At 36.6% G+C, this 17,813-nt stretch overlaps 1 pseudogene; it reads left to right on the plus strand.

The window, feature by feature from the left end:
* The first annotated feature begins 3,023 nt into the window (after positions 1 to 3,023).
* Positions 3,024 to 12,644, plus strand: LOC100375697 (uncharacterized; annotated as a pseudogene).
* Positions 12,645 to 17,813: the final 5,169 nt, after the last annotated feature.

The raw sequence follows: 17,813 nt of genomic DNA on the forward strand, positions 1-17,813 counted from the left end.
GGGAAATTGAATTGTTGTGACTCCACACAAATACCCCGCTCTGGAAATGTAGGCCTTGTGGCACCACTGGTTGGATCACTGGTGAGATACTTGCTGATGCGGTTACTGGGAGCGAAATATTTAATTTATTGATTTACTCGATCATATTAAAATCTGAGATGGATGGGACGAATGGCCCTTTGATCACATCTCCCTACCTGACCACTTGGAGGCGTTCAGTCTGAAACCAGGTCTCATGCCACTAATTAACCAATTTAAATGCCCAGCAAGAACCAATGAAATTTTTTAAATATTATTTTTCTCAGGTGCTCCCTGTTTGAGGGCGTAATCACCTGGGTCAGAGGTGAGACCAACATGTGGTCTTTTGTTTACTACTTAGCGGCTGTATACCTGTGGGTTTATTCTGTGTGTTAATGGATGTTCTAATCTTGGTGTTTTTCCAGTGATTTCTCTTGGTGCAATCCAAATACAGTAGGTGTGTCTTGTTTACCTGAGATTTGCAAGAGTTTGAGCTGGCCAACATGTTAGTTTTTTTCATATGGTTGATTACTGGCATGTTGATTTCCCATTTTTGAGCCATATTTTCAACTTTCTTCGTCATTTTCATATAGCAATCTCGTCATATGTTAACATTGTCGTCTATAGAAATTCAATTAGTGGTATGAGCCCACCACGGCTCTTCTCGGTCGTGATTCTATTGATGAAATAGTTACGAATAGAATACGTCAATAGGGCTATATTCAAATAATACTTATTTTAGCGAAAACCTTGATTTTTATGCTTGTTCCGCGATAGTCCTTGGCAAATTTAAAGAAGGGCTTAAAAAACCTTAAAAGAACGGCTTGAAAAGCATTTCTCTTCAAGCAAACTTGGTCCAATTCCTAACTCAAGTATCATTTTATCTTGGTCACTTTTTTTATGCAAAAATTAGGCTCATTCTTACATACGATTGCCGTCGATTGGGGTGATGAGTTTTCGACCAAATCCCCAGTTGAACTTGTTTTATCATGAATTGTGTGTTTGAAATTCTTGTTTCCAAATTTTGTAGTGAAAGACTTGCACGTTTGGCATTTTCACATTATTTTTCGCACTTTTGTCATTTTTGCTCTGAAAATAAAATTTACGTTTCAAATTTGAATACAGTCAGTGGCAAAACTGTGTAACGTCTCAAATAGGCGAAGATTTGAGGAGACCCGAGATCGGGAGGTGTGCAGCTGCGCATGTACGTTTTCACATTTCTGACAAGCACGATGTTGGAGCGCATGCTTCTTTGGCATTTTCGACTTACGAGTAATATAAACGGTTGCCACTGACAGTTCTGGTCAATATTATTGAGACTCGCAGGGATGAATATTTTTGTCAAAAACCTTCCCACCCCAGGATTTTAAATACACCCACAGCCACATCATTGATGCTGATTCCAAACGCTGCAAGGGAATCATCTCTTTAAAAAACAAAAATAAAAACAAGCTTGTTTTTATTGAAAACGCCGAATTAACTCTTTTGCGAATTTTAGAATTTATTTCTAAAAATCTTATTTTGTCGTTCATAACTACACATCCAATCGATAAATAAATAAATAAAAACATTTATTGTGTGTCGTATAGAGACACTTTTTATTTCTCGAGTCCGAGTTTTCAGAATGCATGTAACTCACTGTTTTAACTGCTTAGAGAGACAAGGATCATAAACAGTCAGTTCTAGAATGATTCAAATTATTTTAAAACAATTGCAAAATCCACCTGATTTATTGAATCTGAAAAATATATATAAAAAACATTAATTTGATGTTTTACTTATACATGTAATAATTTGTACGCAGGCTAACTAGTATAGTGCCATCAACGTCGTACGTCTTTTAGCAAATACAACACGGAATTCAAATATTAACAAAAAGATGTATACATTTCTTTATTCCTCCTGTCAATGTTATGCGTTCAGTCAATAATATCACCTAATTCACCGTAATCAGATATTTAAATCTTGCTTTGAACAAAACTTCAAATGATGTACTTCTGAAGCACTTGTTCAATCTGTACGTGTTGCGATGGTTACACACCTTGCGTTGGTCGTCATTTCTGAGGTCCAAGTAATTAGTATCATAGCTGTACGAGTATCCGGTTGTTATGGGTAACAAGGATATAGCTTACACGTGTTACCATGCATTGCAACTTTTGAGCTTCTTTAATTAACGTGTATTGTGTAACCGGAAACCGTGCATGATTCAGTGTTGTCGTAGTTACTTGCACTATTATATATCAGCACTGTTCCGCGGTATAGGGAACTCAACAAATGGTCAAAGCAATGCTTATTCCGAGTTGATTTCACGATCCCCATGTAGCTACATAGAACACGACCTGAGACTGGACGACAGATACAAATCGATTAAACAAAAGCAATAATTACAGAAAGCGCTCTCTCTTCTGTGATTGCACAATGCGTAGTTTTCATTCAGATGGATGAAAATATATTTAGGATAATATAATATTTATTAAATTTGGCATTGTCGATTCCCTGAAGTGTATGCAATCGTTGCCTGTGTTGTACATCTGGAATACCACTATATGATGAATAATTACTAGTTAGAGTAGAGTCGATAATCAAGCGTTACTATTATCTATAAATTTCATGGCCGACAACATATCCGCTTTGTAACAATCTGAACATATAGTTCATACATGCTAAATTAAATTACTCCTCTATTGCGTAAATAGTATTCGCCAATATTAAATAATTTGCTCATGAAACCTGCATTTACCAGAATTGTGTGACTTCTTTCCTGGGTATTAGTAAACTTTGTTATATACGTATAGTGATTTAATGAGAAGGTTTGCAAATTAGTTTGGCTTCGAGTGATGTCAACGGTAATTAAAATTCTGCTGACGCAAAGTATCTATTGTTATTCTAATTACGAGCTAACTTAGACCACAACTATATATTTCATGATCTGTTTGTTATTTTCAACAAGTATACAATACTGTGTCTCGGTAGCTGGCTGTCTTATGACATGGTCCGTGTTGGTGATGGCTGACACCGTAGAAGAGATAGAATTAGATTCTATCGATTCGGGGTAAGTCAACTATTGATGCACACTTTCTTTCTTTTCTTTTTTTGTATTTATAACTTTTATTGGAGTTTGCACTAAAATTACATATCTTACATACCTGGTTTGTACATTACAAATTGCAATTAATCTACATATTGTGAAGTGGATTGGGTAACATTTTTCATAAAATATCCCCATTTCTTGTTATGAGAAGTCAACCTATTCCGTCGGACAGCAATGAAGTACTCTATCTCCATTTTACATATCTTTTGTATGCCATGAATTCTTGCTTTTGATTTTTATTTCTATACAAGTAAATATATTTTTTTACTACCAGAAAGAGGAAGTTGACTAAACTTGTAAAATTATCATCCCCAACAAGTATTTGTTGTGCATTCGGGAATGCCCTCAGGCCAAGCTTACCCCCCCCCCCAAAAAAAAAGCATGTACAGTGTTTCCCAAATATCTTGGGTGCATTGACATTGGTAAAACAAATGGATAAGAGATTCAGAGCATGATGAACAGAAAGTACACAGATCAGACTCCACAATGGGAGGGTTCATCTTAAATAATGTTTTGTTTGTGGTCAGAATATTATGGATTATTTTGAGTTGAAATTCTCTGAGACGAGTATCAATTGTAGTACGAAAGGGTAACTGGTAGATTGGCAACCAAGACATCAAGTGTGAAATATTCAATAATACAGTAAAATAGGTCTCAGATCTAGGCGAGATAAATTTGTTGTTAACAATACTCTTAGCTACAGTTTTTGTAGTACAATTTTGTAACTCAACCAACCAATGTACTGCCGTGTTTAAGTCTAACTGGTTTATCCAAAGGGTTAACATTTTCGTCAAAATCAGAGTTGTTTAGTTTGTGAGGTACGCACTGTATCAGGCCATACCATTTTAGAAAGCATGACCCAGGCACTCCTTTACTCTGAATCTCCTCCCATGCTCGTAGTTTCCAAGTTTCCCCATACATTTGTTTAACAAACAAAATTCCAGCATCAACAAAATCCTGAATGAAGACCGATTTCCCTCCCAGAAGAATCAGTTTGTTATTCCAAATTATTTGCTCATGAAATGCATTTTCATTTGTTGGGCTTACGTCTGAATTCAGTCTTACCCAATTTTGTAAAATATTTGAAAAGAACAGTGGTAACCTCACTGGCAGGACTTTAGGGTCAAAGTTACAATTCAATAAAACTAAGAGTCCACCAATTGGTTTCAATTTGTCTAAAATGATTGTTTTCCATGAATGTGACACTTTATTGTCACCCAGTCGTCTCAACCAGTTAATTCTTTGGGCTGCATAAATGGCATAGATGTCTGGCATTGAAAACCGCCCTTGTCTGTGTCACCTATAACTGTATTCCTTGCAATCTTATCTGGGCCTCTCCACAGACATTTAAATAAATTTAGTTTGTCTGTGGATTCCATCACACATTCTATCAATCTCACTACGTCTCCGATGTTCCTATTTTTCACAAAGGCAGACTGGCTCTCGTTAATAATAGATGGTAACACCCTTTCCATACGCTTGGCAAGACTTTTTGTCCCAATTTTATAGTCAATATTGAGTAAACATATTGGCCTCCAGTTTTTAATAAATCTTCTATTTTTGCCTTTTTTCTCTAACAGGGTTATTATCCCTTGCCTCTGAGATGTTGAAAATTCGCCCTTCTCAAAAGCATAGTTTATAGAGTTTACTACGTGGGTACCGACAATTGGCCAAAACAATTTGTAAAAATCAGCTGATATGCCATCATTGCCTGTGGTTTTGTTTGACGGAAGTTATTTTAGAGCGTTATACGCCTCCTCCAGTGTAATAAGTCCATCACAGGTTTTGCTTTGCTCTCTTGTCAACTTTGTAATATTTGGATTGTTAAACATCAAATTTTCCACATTACTGTTAGTTTCTTTCACTTTTGTTGAATATAAATTCTCATAGAATGATTTAATTTCACGATTTACCTCTGTGGGTCTACTGATGACATTCCCACTGGTGTTAATAATTTTGTTGATTTGAGATCGTTTGCAATTAAATTTTTCTAGCTGCAAGAAATATTTATTGTTTTTTTTCACCAAATTCGTACCAGTTACTGCGTGACCTAACAAAGCGTCCTTCGGTTACATATTTATATTCTTGTTCTAATTTTTCTGTTATTTCTTCAATTTGTTGTGCTACAGCTCTTGTTGGGTTCACAGCAATTTCATTATTCAGTTGTTTTAATTTTTGTTCTAATTGTGCAGTTTTTGCTTTGCATTCTTTTGCTTTTTGCTTACTGAACTTAATTGATACTTCTTTAATTTCTGTTGGTGCACACTTACTGTGTAAGTTCTATTGGTCTGATATATAAGGCCCAATGCATGCGGTATGTCAGGTTATCCGTTTCTCTGTTCAATCCATTTTTTTCAAAAAACGGAAGAATATTTTTCTTTTATCTCTGGCGAGTGCGTGTGACATGTTCTCACTCTCCTAAACAACGGCAATGATGACGAAAACTACTAGTAATTTAGCAAGATACAGATAATCTGTTAATTATGGTTATCAGATCACGCCATCAATTCCATTTATCGCTGGGTTTTGTGTATTGAGGCATGAATACACCATAGACCATTGTGCTTTCGAGCCATGGCTGTAACATGGGGCTGTATTCTTGGGCAAGTTCATTTTCTCTTACTGCTTTTCCCGTCCCAGAAGTATGGGAACCTGGCATTGAATAATTGGTACCTATCCCATACACGTTTGTATATGGCCACGGGACTATATGCCTCTCTAGGTGTTGAGACCGAGTATATGACCAATTGACCAGGGAAATAATGTGCATCGCTTTTAAGCACGACGTAGTCGGGGATTTGAGCGCTATATAAATATGGTTTTATCGTCGTCCGTTCGCATGGTTTCGTACTCTATTTCATCGATATAACTTTTAAAATTTGGATGGGGCGTATGTCTTATATTCTATGTTATTCAAACTGGAGTGTAATTCTCTTATTTTGTATTATTCAAACTGTGATCTGGCGTGTTTCCTGTATTCTGTTCGAATATCAGTGGTGCTTCAATTAATATTCTTTGAACGTAAAAATTCGATATGATTTTATAAATTACGTGACCTAGGTATTCTGGGTAATAAATATAGATATTTTGGGTGTTAAATACATTGACGAACATCCTACATTTAATTTCTTTTTCAACCTGGGGTCTCGCCATGAGTTAACAAACTCCTGTGGTTTTGGACCTTATTTACTTACTGCGTATGGGAAGATTAAAGGGGTCACAGCTGTCAGTATTTCAATATTAAAAAATAGAGCATAAATATTGCAATTAACTTTATAGGTATATAATTATAATTATAGGTAGTCACATACATGTAACTGAAATAAAGGTTTCGCAGTCATTGGTACTGGTTCAATGCCATTGCTCACGTTGGCATATTCAAATTAATTACAAATCGTGCATTCGGTATAATGTATTCAAAACTTAAAGCTTCCACGAACGAATTCTGAAATACGAAGTGTAAAATAAATGGTCAAAACTGCGAAAAACATTACCATGGTTGAATCGCAAAATAGATTCTACTACCGAATGAAGAAATTACATTGCCATTCAATATTCGAAACTATATAAAAATAGCATATCGAATTTATTGTTGTGACGAAAACGGTTTCTCTGAACTCACTATAGGGGTAATTATCTCGAATACGTCTTGAAAATTAATAAAGAGACAAGGGTATTTCATGTTTCTACAAATCGAGGAGGGGGATATATACAAAACGTTCACTGACTGCCAAACGATCATTGGGTAACATTAAGCCAGCCGCTAAATTCAAACACATTCGTCATTTTTGCACAAAATCCCTTGCATGTGAACACCTGATTACACGAGAACATAGAATATTTTCCTAGGCTATTTGAAATCGCTATCCAACAGTTTGATATGTTTCATACTCGACTGGATTAGTTGTAGGTACCAATGAAACAGCGAGAACATCTTCCAACCAATCGGATGAACTTATGTCATAACGTGGATCGTGATAGGTTAGAATTTTCGATGGGCGTTTGACAAAAAATCGTTTCTCCATATCCCGTACCATTTCACGGACGAATGACGCATATCTGTTGACCACCCCCCCCTTTTTTTAGAGGTTTACAACAATGCAAAGAGCTTAGTACTGTGCAACGGAATCATGTTATTGCGCATGCGTAGACTCGTGAGATGAATGAGCATTCTCGTTTACCCGGACAAATGGCGAGTGTTGAAAACTTCGCTTGTCCACGGGTGCAAACAAAGAAATAATGAGCGACTTTCTAAATGCAAAGGGAAAATTTCAAGTTTGTGAGCGATTTTGAATGTAAACGAACGAGGATTTCATAAAAGAAATATTTTTAAAATGGGTCGGCATTCTGTTTAATAATTTATTATGCCCTTCAAATAAACGTATTTATTAGATTTAGACAATGAAAGTGTTCAATCACAATTATTCTGAACTCATTTGGTCATATTTTACACTGGATTGTAGTTGTGGTGGTCATTCTCATAAAACTTCTAGTGTAAACGTTATCTGGACGACTACATAGACAGAGGACTCGGAGAAGACAGACTGTTATAGACAGACTGCGAGAAGTTTGTGCAACATCAAAGATCATAGAAAGAGTTGTTCTCATTCTATCGTCCTTGGTTACCTTTATTTTCACCCACAGCATGTAAATTGCTGGATTTCAACTACGACTGATATACAGCCTGAGTGAAAAGCAGAAAACTGTACCCAAATCTATAAGCATATTTATACAAATTTGAAAATACCAATCATTATCTTGCATTCAAATTAAAATATTTAATAGCGATTGGCTAAAGAGCTCAATATTGCCTATGCCCATCATGCGCGCGCATGCCTTCAGCCTTTTTATATATATATAAAAAAGTATATTAAAAAGCGTATATAACGTCCCGGGTTTCCGCCTTTCACTGTACACGTTGTTATTAATTGATGCAGTTTATTTATTTTCAACGTTGTCATTTTGTTGTATTATTCAGGGACTGTGGCAGTGATCACACAACCCAACACAGTAGCGATGCAGGTGATCAGGTTGGTTCATCGTCCAACACAAAGATTGCTGGTGGCAAAGTTAGTTTATGTAGAACAACGCCACACACGCAGACGGGCAAACGAACCCAAATGCTGAAAATGTTGACACTGACATTAGTTCCTATCATTGTGCTCGCCGCCTTAGCTATCATAGACCTCAGAGCTACCGTTAGACGAAACATCGACGCCATTGAGACACGACGAAATGTACGCTTTAGTCGCCAAGTTGGCAGCCTCGTTCACAGCCTTCAAATTGAACGCGACATGACAGCACTTTACATAAGTTCGTTGGAGCAGGCTCGTCCGATGCCCGAAAGAAAGATCGCGTTAATTAGCACGTATCCAGTAACAGACGAAGTGTTAGACAGCCTGAATGACTGGCCTTCGTATGGAACAAGGACATATCAGCGCTTCGAAAATAAAGAAAAGTTTGCGAAGTCCCTGTTCGAATATCGACTGACTCTTGACATTCACAACACCACCATTTATGAGGTGGGAAATTATCAAAAGAAAAATGATTTAATGAGTTAAAAATAATTTAAGCTCTGTTTAAGTATATATATTTCATAGTATTGCGCACAAAAACTAACATGCATTCATGTAAGCTACGGCTACCGTAATACGATAATATTGTGTATATATTTGCTTGTAACTGTGGGTCTAGAGCTCTACTTGTGCCGATCCTTAGTCATTCCTGATACATTTGTTGTCATTAAATGTGTCAATAAAAATACACCATTTTCATATAGCACGCAACAAAAACTATCACCTATAGATAATATGTTTATTAAACACTCACTAGCGCGAAAACCGTGACAAAAACTATCTGTTTGAAGTTGTTTTCCTGAAATGTAGCTCGCTAAACCGTACGTATTTCCAGGGACAGCCAGGAAATGGTGACTTGGTCGTCGGCTACTATTAGCATTTTGGTATGTACTGTTGTTTTTAATGTCCCTTCGCCATTTATTTGTACATTTCTCTAAAAAAATGTGGGTAGTATACGCATGCATCTGAAGTAGACGACGACGAGTAGTTCACTTAACGGGAGTATCCAACAAGTTTTCGGAATACCTTCTCCGGTAACGTCATATTGTCCTAGTTCGACCTGAAGAAAATGGCTGTCACCGGAGTTGTGTGTGGATGAGAACACTAAATCACGGAGAAAAAGAACATAAAACTAATGGTTTTTGTCACGGGTTTGGTTTTGGTGAGAGTTTAATAAATATATTATCGATTGCTGTTAGCTTCGTACCCACAGCAGGTATAACTGCAAGTTCTTAAGGACCTCATGTGTACCGAAAAACTAAATCGTAATTTAATAATATCTAAATCTCACATACATGTATATACAATGGAACGTTCCCGAGAACCCCAGTAATGCCCTCTCAACCCGCATGTGAACCCAAAGGCCAATGACACCTTGCTTCTCGTCACAGAGAAAAATGAAAAACACGATGCATGCAGTGCCTACCTACGGCTTACCTATCAGTTATTGTCATGCAATAACCTCTCACAACATATATAATGATGCGTTCCTAAGGATCATGTGTGCCGCCCTATGACAATCCAGTGCATACCGGGCCAGACCATTGAGCTTGAGTATAACTCATTCTCTTCTTTTATAACAGGTAATTGATTTCTATACAGATGAAACTCAAATATTAATCGATTGGTTGTATGAAGCTGTAGGTAAATGTGAAGGTCAAGGGTTATGGGAGACCCTGGTGGCCTATCAATTTCTTATTGTTGGTATGGAACAGATTGGTATTGAAAGAACACTGGGAGCAGTGTTTTATACCCATGGGGGATTTACGCGAGATGAAGACCATCTTTGGTATATGCAGAAATTTCAGGTACATTGCAAACGTGTCTTGTATATTGATATAAGTGTACATGTGGTGTTATATTTATATTGTGTTTTTTTGTTTTGTTTCATTTTTATTTTTGTTCTATTGTATGAATCAGCAACTCTCTGTTAGTTTGTAAACTACCCTGTACGACTATTGTTGGGTACTAGTATGTTATGTCTACTTTGGTACTGTCAGTTCTTTGTTTGGTTGATGCTATGTATAAGTATTCGTCAACATACTGTATTCGTCAACATCCATTATGGCATGTTCAATTTCCTTCAATACAGGTCGGAGAACGGAATATATGGATGTCACAGAAATACTCGCGTCTGATAAGTGAAATACTCAACAAAAAAGTACACGAGCTGGATCACGATTTTCGGGGCACTATTGAGGAACTACGCGAGCCAATCAGACTCAATAACAAGTCCAGAATCCCATCTTGGCAAGACAGTTCTCATTGGTTTGACAATATGACGCTGTATATAGATACCTTGAGAGGTTGTCAAAAAAGAATGGCTGACATCATATTGATAAATCTGGAAACCCTTGTACACCGAGATGAAGCTGAGCTTGGGGCCAGCATTGGTACCATGGCACTTGTTTTAATCACATGTATAATAATAATTAAGACTATCGAGAAATTGGCAAATGACATCCAAAACTATGCTGTACTGTTAGCTGAACAGTCCCGAAGCGTGATGAAACAACGGAAACATACAAAGATGCTGCGTTACCAGTTATTACCGAAGTCAGTTGTAATACAATTGAACAGCAACAAGACTGTGAATGCTGAGTTTTACTCAGAGGCAACGCTATTCTTCTCAGATATGGTCGGATTTACCCAACTCTGTGAAGAAAGTAGCCCAAGTCAGATTGTTGAAATAATGAATAATGTCTACTTGCATTTTGATAGTCGTATTAAGAAATATGATACCCACACAGTGGAAGTGGTTGGCGACTGCTATATAGTCGTTTCAGGTAGGTCACTGGCCAGCATCTCGACAGTCGTATTGATAAGCATAACTCACATACTGTGAAAGTGTTCAGAGACAGCTACATAGTCGCTTCAGATCAGTCAATTGCGATGTGACAGGTATAACACCAACACAGCGGTCGGTGACAGCTGCACTGATCCGGCACACATTGGTAAAGTATCAACATTTGAAGTGGTACCATTCGTTATTCTATAATGTGAGGTGCTAAGAACTAATATTGCTCTGTTTCCTTTTAATGCCATACATTCAAATGAGGCGCATTTTACATAAGACGTGAGATAAAATTTTCTGATTTTGCTTTGTATTAACAGGGATCCCAAATAGAAATGGAAGTCGGCATGCGAGTGAGATAGCCATCATGGAATTGGATTTAGTTAATTGTATTAAGTATATGGTCGTGCCACACAAGCCAAGCACTAAGATGGCTATTCGAGTGGGTATACACACTGGTCATGTGATGGCAGGTGTAGTCAGTACAAAAATGCCTCGATACTGTGTGTTCGGTGACTCTTGACATTGCATCTAAGATAGAGAAAAATGGATTGGGTAAGTACGATGTTGCACATTCATAGGAAGTACAACTTTCTATAACCACATAGTTGAATACATCATGTATATTGATTTTCGTATATGACGAGTTGTCCCAGTTATGCGTTATTCTGCCCAGTTTCTGTCCAGGTTATCATGCAACGCATCTTCCTCAATCTCACACAAATATTCAGTTTCATCTTGTCATAACTATCTCTTCGTGTATCGTATTCTGAAATAGGGATGAATAGAATGATAACAAATTCTTGATACACTGGCCAGATGAGGTGAGAGTGATAGCAAAATAACAACAACAACAACAACAACAACAACAACAATTAGATGTTTCTGGCGAACCCATTGATATCAAACCGTATATTTGCATATCTGATTGTCGGTGTTACTGATGACGTCATTATTTGTTGTTGGTACTATTACTATACGTCTTCCGTTGGTAATAAATACCACAAGGGATTTACCCCGGAGCTGTGGCAGTGTCAGGATAGCGGCCATATGCAACAAAGGTCCCGAATAGCAAATTTCTCAAATGATAAGCATGAAATGAGCTACGGGCCCTAGGTTATCAGCTCCTGTTCTGTCCATACTTGTCAACATATTGATTTGAAAACTATTTGCTCCATTAGCTTGCCTTGGCAATCAGGATTATAATAAATGCCCTACTCTATGAAATTCTTGTCGATATTTTACAGCAAACCGCATCCACTTGAGTGAAGCCACTTTCATGATTCTTAAGAAGATGTCTATATTTGCTTTGGCTGCTAGAGGTGACACTCTTATCAAGGTGGGTAAATGTGCTTTTCAGAAATGCTAACTTTCGTAGACACAATACTCATTAATTCAAATTGTATACACAATCATAAAACATGTTCTGTTATAGGGGAGAGGTATGATGCCTACGTATTGGTTACTAGGACAACAACTAGCGGTCGAAGAAGAACCAGACGAGTTTGATGATGAGGTGGTCAACTTGAACCCTAATGATATTTCCAAGCAGCGACCTTCCTGTTCTAAACCAGAAGCATGCCATGATTGGGCAGATGAGTGTATGACAGTGGGAGAGTTACAGTCAAACAAAGCGAAAAATTCACCGCCAAAAGAGATCGAGTGATGATGAAAGCACATACCAGTACGAACAAATATTCGCATCATGCATGCACGCAGATTATGGCAGTAAAGTACGTTTACAATAACACGTAAAACAATATAACGATATATCAAATTGTAGGTTATATTACAGCCAAAACAAAGTCAGCTTGGACGTTCAGTTGTGAGACATGACAAAATAAACGGTGCCAGCGATAGATTTCGAGTATGAAAGAACAAAATAAACGCAATCGAAGGCGCCGACAACACGCGTTTGAAATAAATAGAACGCGTTGCGATAAGAAAACTCACCTGCATCTTTCACTCACGCAAATGCACACACGCATGCTATTTCCGTATATTGAATACGTTGGCAAAGGAAGGGACAAGTTTAAATCATCGTTGTATTAACACAACTTGAAAGCAACAGTCTCACACTGAATATATGTTTATAAATTATCAAACTAAACATTCAACGAAGCGGACTGCGACGGTTAAGACGAAAAGACAAGGCTAAGACGAAACACATGTGACAGTACGATTATGCTCGTCTACTACATTCCCCGGGACTACACATTCAAGTATCCAACTTCCCAATACAAAAAAATGTTTAGTATCAGCAATAATTTCTAGTACTGCCTGGATAATTGCGTATTATTAGTTTACATCAGACATATCCCTGTACAGAATTTTTTAACAATGTCGCAAATTTCCGAAATAATATTCAATTAAGTCGGGATGAATATGAATTGAATATTCATCTTTTGAAAAATCAGCTAAACAGTTCACCACCACGATTATGGTGAATTGACGAGTTATCAACGAAGACGACCGGGTGAGCTGGCTGGTTCGAATTTATCCACTTTTAAAGTGATGAATATTGCGTTCGAGTTGAGTTACTTGTAATTACAAGCTTGATTTACATTTTTCTTGTGGTGTTTTTCGTCAATGTATTAAATATAAGTGCGGTGGGAAATAGCATAATTATATTGCGTCAGTGAAAGAGGATGGTGAGACTGTGTCACAACGCGTTTTATCTATTACCAACGCGCGTGGTCGGCGCCTCTGATTGCGTTAATTTTGTATTTTTATTTTCAAAATGTATCACTGGCTGCGTTTTTTTTGTTACGTCTCGCAACTGAACGTCCAAGCTGACTTTGTTTTGGTTGTATTTACTGTAAATATTGAAATTGATTTTGTGGGTGACAGTTTGAGAAAATGATATATTTAGTAATGGAGTATTAATATATGTTTCTTATGATCGTCATATGTGACTTATGCTTGTCACTTGACAAATGTATGTTTCTTTGAATATGTTCTGTAATCAACATTTTTAAGACTGGTAAACATGTAAAACAACTACTTTGATTTTATCATGCATTTTTTTCACAAGTGGAATCTACATAGATAGGTACGTTGTACATGTTTTATTCAGTATGTCCCTTTATTGGTTATGTGTATATTATGTAATATATGTACGTAACCCAGGCCCGTAGTTTGGGGGGGGGGGGGTCGGGGGGTTCGGTCGAACCCCCTAAATTTTGGAAGTGAATAGATTTATGATCGTAGATTAGAACATTATAAAACAAACAGTATTAATTAAAATAATTATCATTGTTTAAATCACTTGACTCCGTGATGTAACTATCAGAGTAATGTAATGAGTAATGCATAGTAATGAGCATTTAGGTGGCAACGAGCTTTAAATGTCAATCGTGAAGTTATGCCGTCTCAGCTCAACAGCAGCTAACCCAAACAGGTTGTTATAAATAGGCAAGCTTTTATTCGGTTTTTCCCGCGATGGTGTAATGAAGATCGCGTTCAAGCACCTGATGTTAAATATTAAAACAACATTAAAACAATAATGTAATGGTAGTCACTCTCTGAACGATGTGGTGGTCCTGAATAGGGCACTTTGTCTTGTGCTAATGTTCGCTCAGTTAGTAAAGTGTGGGGGATCGAACGGGATTGACACGACAACACCACACTGTACTTTCCTAGTTCGGTTCATTAGTTTTGTATTCTTCAAGTTAATGATGGCATATATACTGTTTTGTTCCAAGTGTATCAGCCAAATGTAGTTAACTTATTGTATTAGTACGTGTAGCCTATGTTATTGGACAATATTGTACAGCTACGGGTTGAACATATCATTAAAAAAATGCCGAAGATTTATCATCACGAGTTGTATAGGTTGAAGAGCTTCTTGCAGCCAACAATTCACCCCACAGTGTTGCTTCAGCACTGGAACTATGCGATGAATCATAAATTGCAAACATTTTTTTTTTGATGTATCAGAAAATTTACTATATTTTTAGTGGGTTCATAAAAGGAGTTGTAGTCATTGAAGTCTATTGAGACCGCTGCTAAACTGCCACTGTATGCATATTATTTTACCGCCCTCTAAAAACAGATTTACAGTGAACCAAATACATTTACATACTGTAAGAAACTTGGTAGTATGCCATTGGTTAGTGCATTTAATTTGTTTGATGCAATCATTGTGCCAACTATTTCTTATGGTAGCGATATGGGGGTACGTAAATTCGGAAATCGAGAGGGTACAGATAATATTTTGCAGATATCTACCCGGTACTTAGTATTAATAGTTGTACAAACAATGCAGCGATGTTAGACGATTGTGGAAGGCTGCCATTGTTCTGTGGTTATTTCAAGCGTTGTATCTCATATTGGTTAAAATTACTGAAACCCCAAAACATGTTATATCATGCTTAAACGATTAGACAAGACCGGCAGACTTGCTTGGGAAACCCACATAAAAATCTCCTGTTCAAATATGGTATCGGCAAATTTCTTAGAGATATTTACTCAAAGAATAAAGAAATAGTGGTATGCCTCAATTTCACAATCATCCAGGCTGTGTACTTTTGGAAAAATCAAAGTAGTAGTATAACCTGGGAGATTCATTGGCAAGTAATTATAGACTAAAATATATACTGACGAGTTTTCGCTGTTTTGGCCATAAACATAATGTTGAATTAGGTAGACACACAAAAATACAGTTCGATCAATAATTTTTTTAGTTTTTGCAGTGAAACGTTTGAATTTAGCATGGTAGAAAATGAAATTCACTTTGTTTTTATATGTCTATTTTATAATGATCTAAGGGCTGATCTTTTGTCAATAACCCTATGCAATTATGCAAATACTGACAGTCTGGGCTTACTTCGTTGCTACACAAACTGCCACACCATATATCAAATAGCTCTATATCTTTTAAATGTTTCCAAGCGACGAGATGAATATGAATTCAGCTTAACTTAGTACCAATGTTTACATGGATGTTGTATTGTGTTTAAAACGTGCTATGCACTTTTCTACCCATTACATTTTGTACGATAGGCTGAGGCCCTGTACAGAAATAAAATTACATAATACAAAATTGACCAATACTAAAATGAATAATTGTAGACAGATTTCGACATGAAATCGTGTCACTTTTATGTGCGCTAACATCTGCGAAGAGCAAAAACTCGTAAGTAGCCTTCTACCTTAAAATACTTAAACAATAATGCTAAGATACGTACAGTCTTGTCTTTTTTGTGTACAACATTTTGCCATAGTGGATCAATGGTGTGGATGTGTTTGTCTGTAGGTGAGGAATGGCTCAGGACCCCTTCTCTAAAATGGTAAAATAGTTCAAAGATGTTATGTGAAATATCTTACCAATAAAATTTAATTTAAAACCGATAATATAAAAATGTCTGTAACAGAGCTCAAAAACACTTTTTGAATATTATAAAATTCACACATTTCACATCATATATATAATTGTTGTTTTCGAACCCCCTATTCAAAAGTGCTGGCTACGGGCCTGTAACCTATATACATAGATTACGCTGAAGTTTGGCCATGTTGGTAATGGACTCTCGGTTTGTCAACACATCTCCAATTTGTATATGTTTTTCACCTTTATAACTAAAACATGGTATCAAGTTAAAAGTATATTATCGCAAATGTAATAAGGTGATATAGTACAACTATTCAGTCATTTTTTTCACTGTATGTAAGCAGTAATTATGATAAATGCAATTTGCTTTTTAAATATCTAATTATTTTATCCTCTTAGAAAATACATTTTCTTGGTACTTCTTGTTCGACCACATTCGTTGTTACCAGTACCTCGATTATGTTTGCCCAGTTCAATTCTTCAAAAGGAACTAAAACAAAACAAACTACAAGAGATTCGACTATCCGCATGTCATAACTTATTATGTATTTCATGATTATAGAACATCATTATGTTAATTGTCATTATATTAATGCATTGTCGATTTCAATGTAACTTTATATGATTGAAGTAAAATGCTCATAAGAGGGGCACTTTTGACTTGAAAGTCGATTTGGAATTATTCTGTGTTCGTAGTTTTTAAGATGATGGTTGGAATATCCGAAGTTGGTGAACAGTGGGAAGTCGATGAGAACGAGTACACGTCATATGAGTTTAGACATTGCTTCTGGTGTTATCAAGTTATTTATTTATGTATAACGAGATAATGACAATAATAGTAAACATGAACTTCACTTTGAATGATCAATATATTTCCGGTGTAAATAAAAATATGTTTCATACTAGAAATATTAAGTTTGAACTAAATTTGTGTTTGTTCAAATTCAATTGATTCTGAGGATATAGCTTACAGGAGAGATGTTTGCTGATGGACAAATATTTATATTGTTATCGCCATTGTTTTTAAAGATTCCTATACAAACAACTTAATATTCGGTTTTGTTAATTTTGCGATATAAATGAAACGCATATAGTCCCAGCATTCTAACCATCATAGATAATCAAAATCACTTCTACGTTTGATATTCATGAAACGAAGATTTAAAACGACAGGATGAATGTGCGCTTGCAAGGAACCGTACCGGCTATGGCCGGACCACTTCTGCACGTCCCCCCTGACAGACATGGTCCTTCGGCCCACGTCATCGTACGCCTCGGGCCTACGGCTCTCGATGGATGGCCGGACCAACTAATTTTTGCTTTCTACTGCCTTGCCGAGTGATGGTATTCAAGTCCCTATATTCCCAGGTCAATTGCTTCATTAAATATAAATCCACACACAACTAGATTATATCAAGAAATCAGACTATTTCCATGTGCTCTCACTGGGATTCAATCTTTCAAATACATCAACAAATTTTGCAATGGCCCATGAGTCACCCG

Source organism: Saccoglossus kowalevskii, chromosome 7 (genome assembly GCF_978046115.1).
Source record: "Saccoglossus kowalevskii chromosome 7, keSacKowa6.1, whole genome shotgun sequence".
In the NCBI taxonomy this organism is placed as follows: Eukaryota; Metazoa; Hemichordata; class Enteropneusta; family Harrimaniidae; genus Saccoglossus; species Saccoglossus kowalevskii.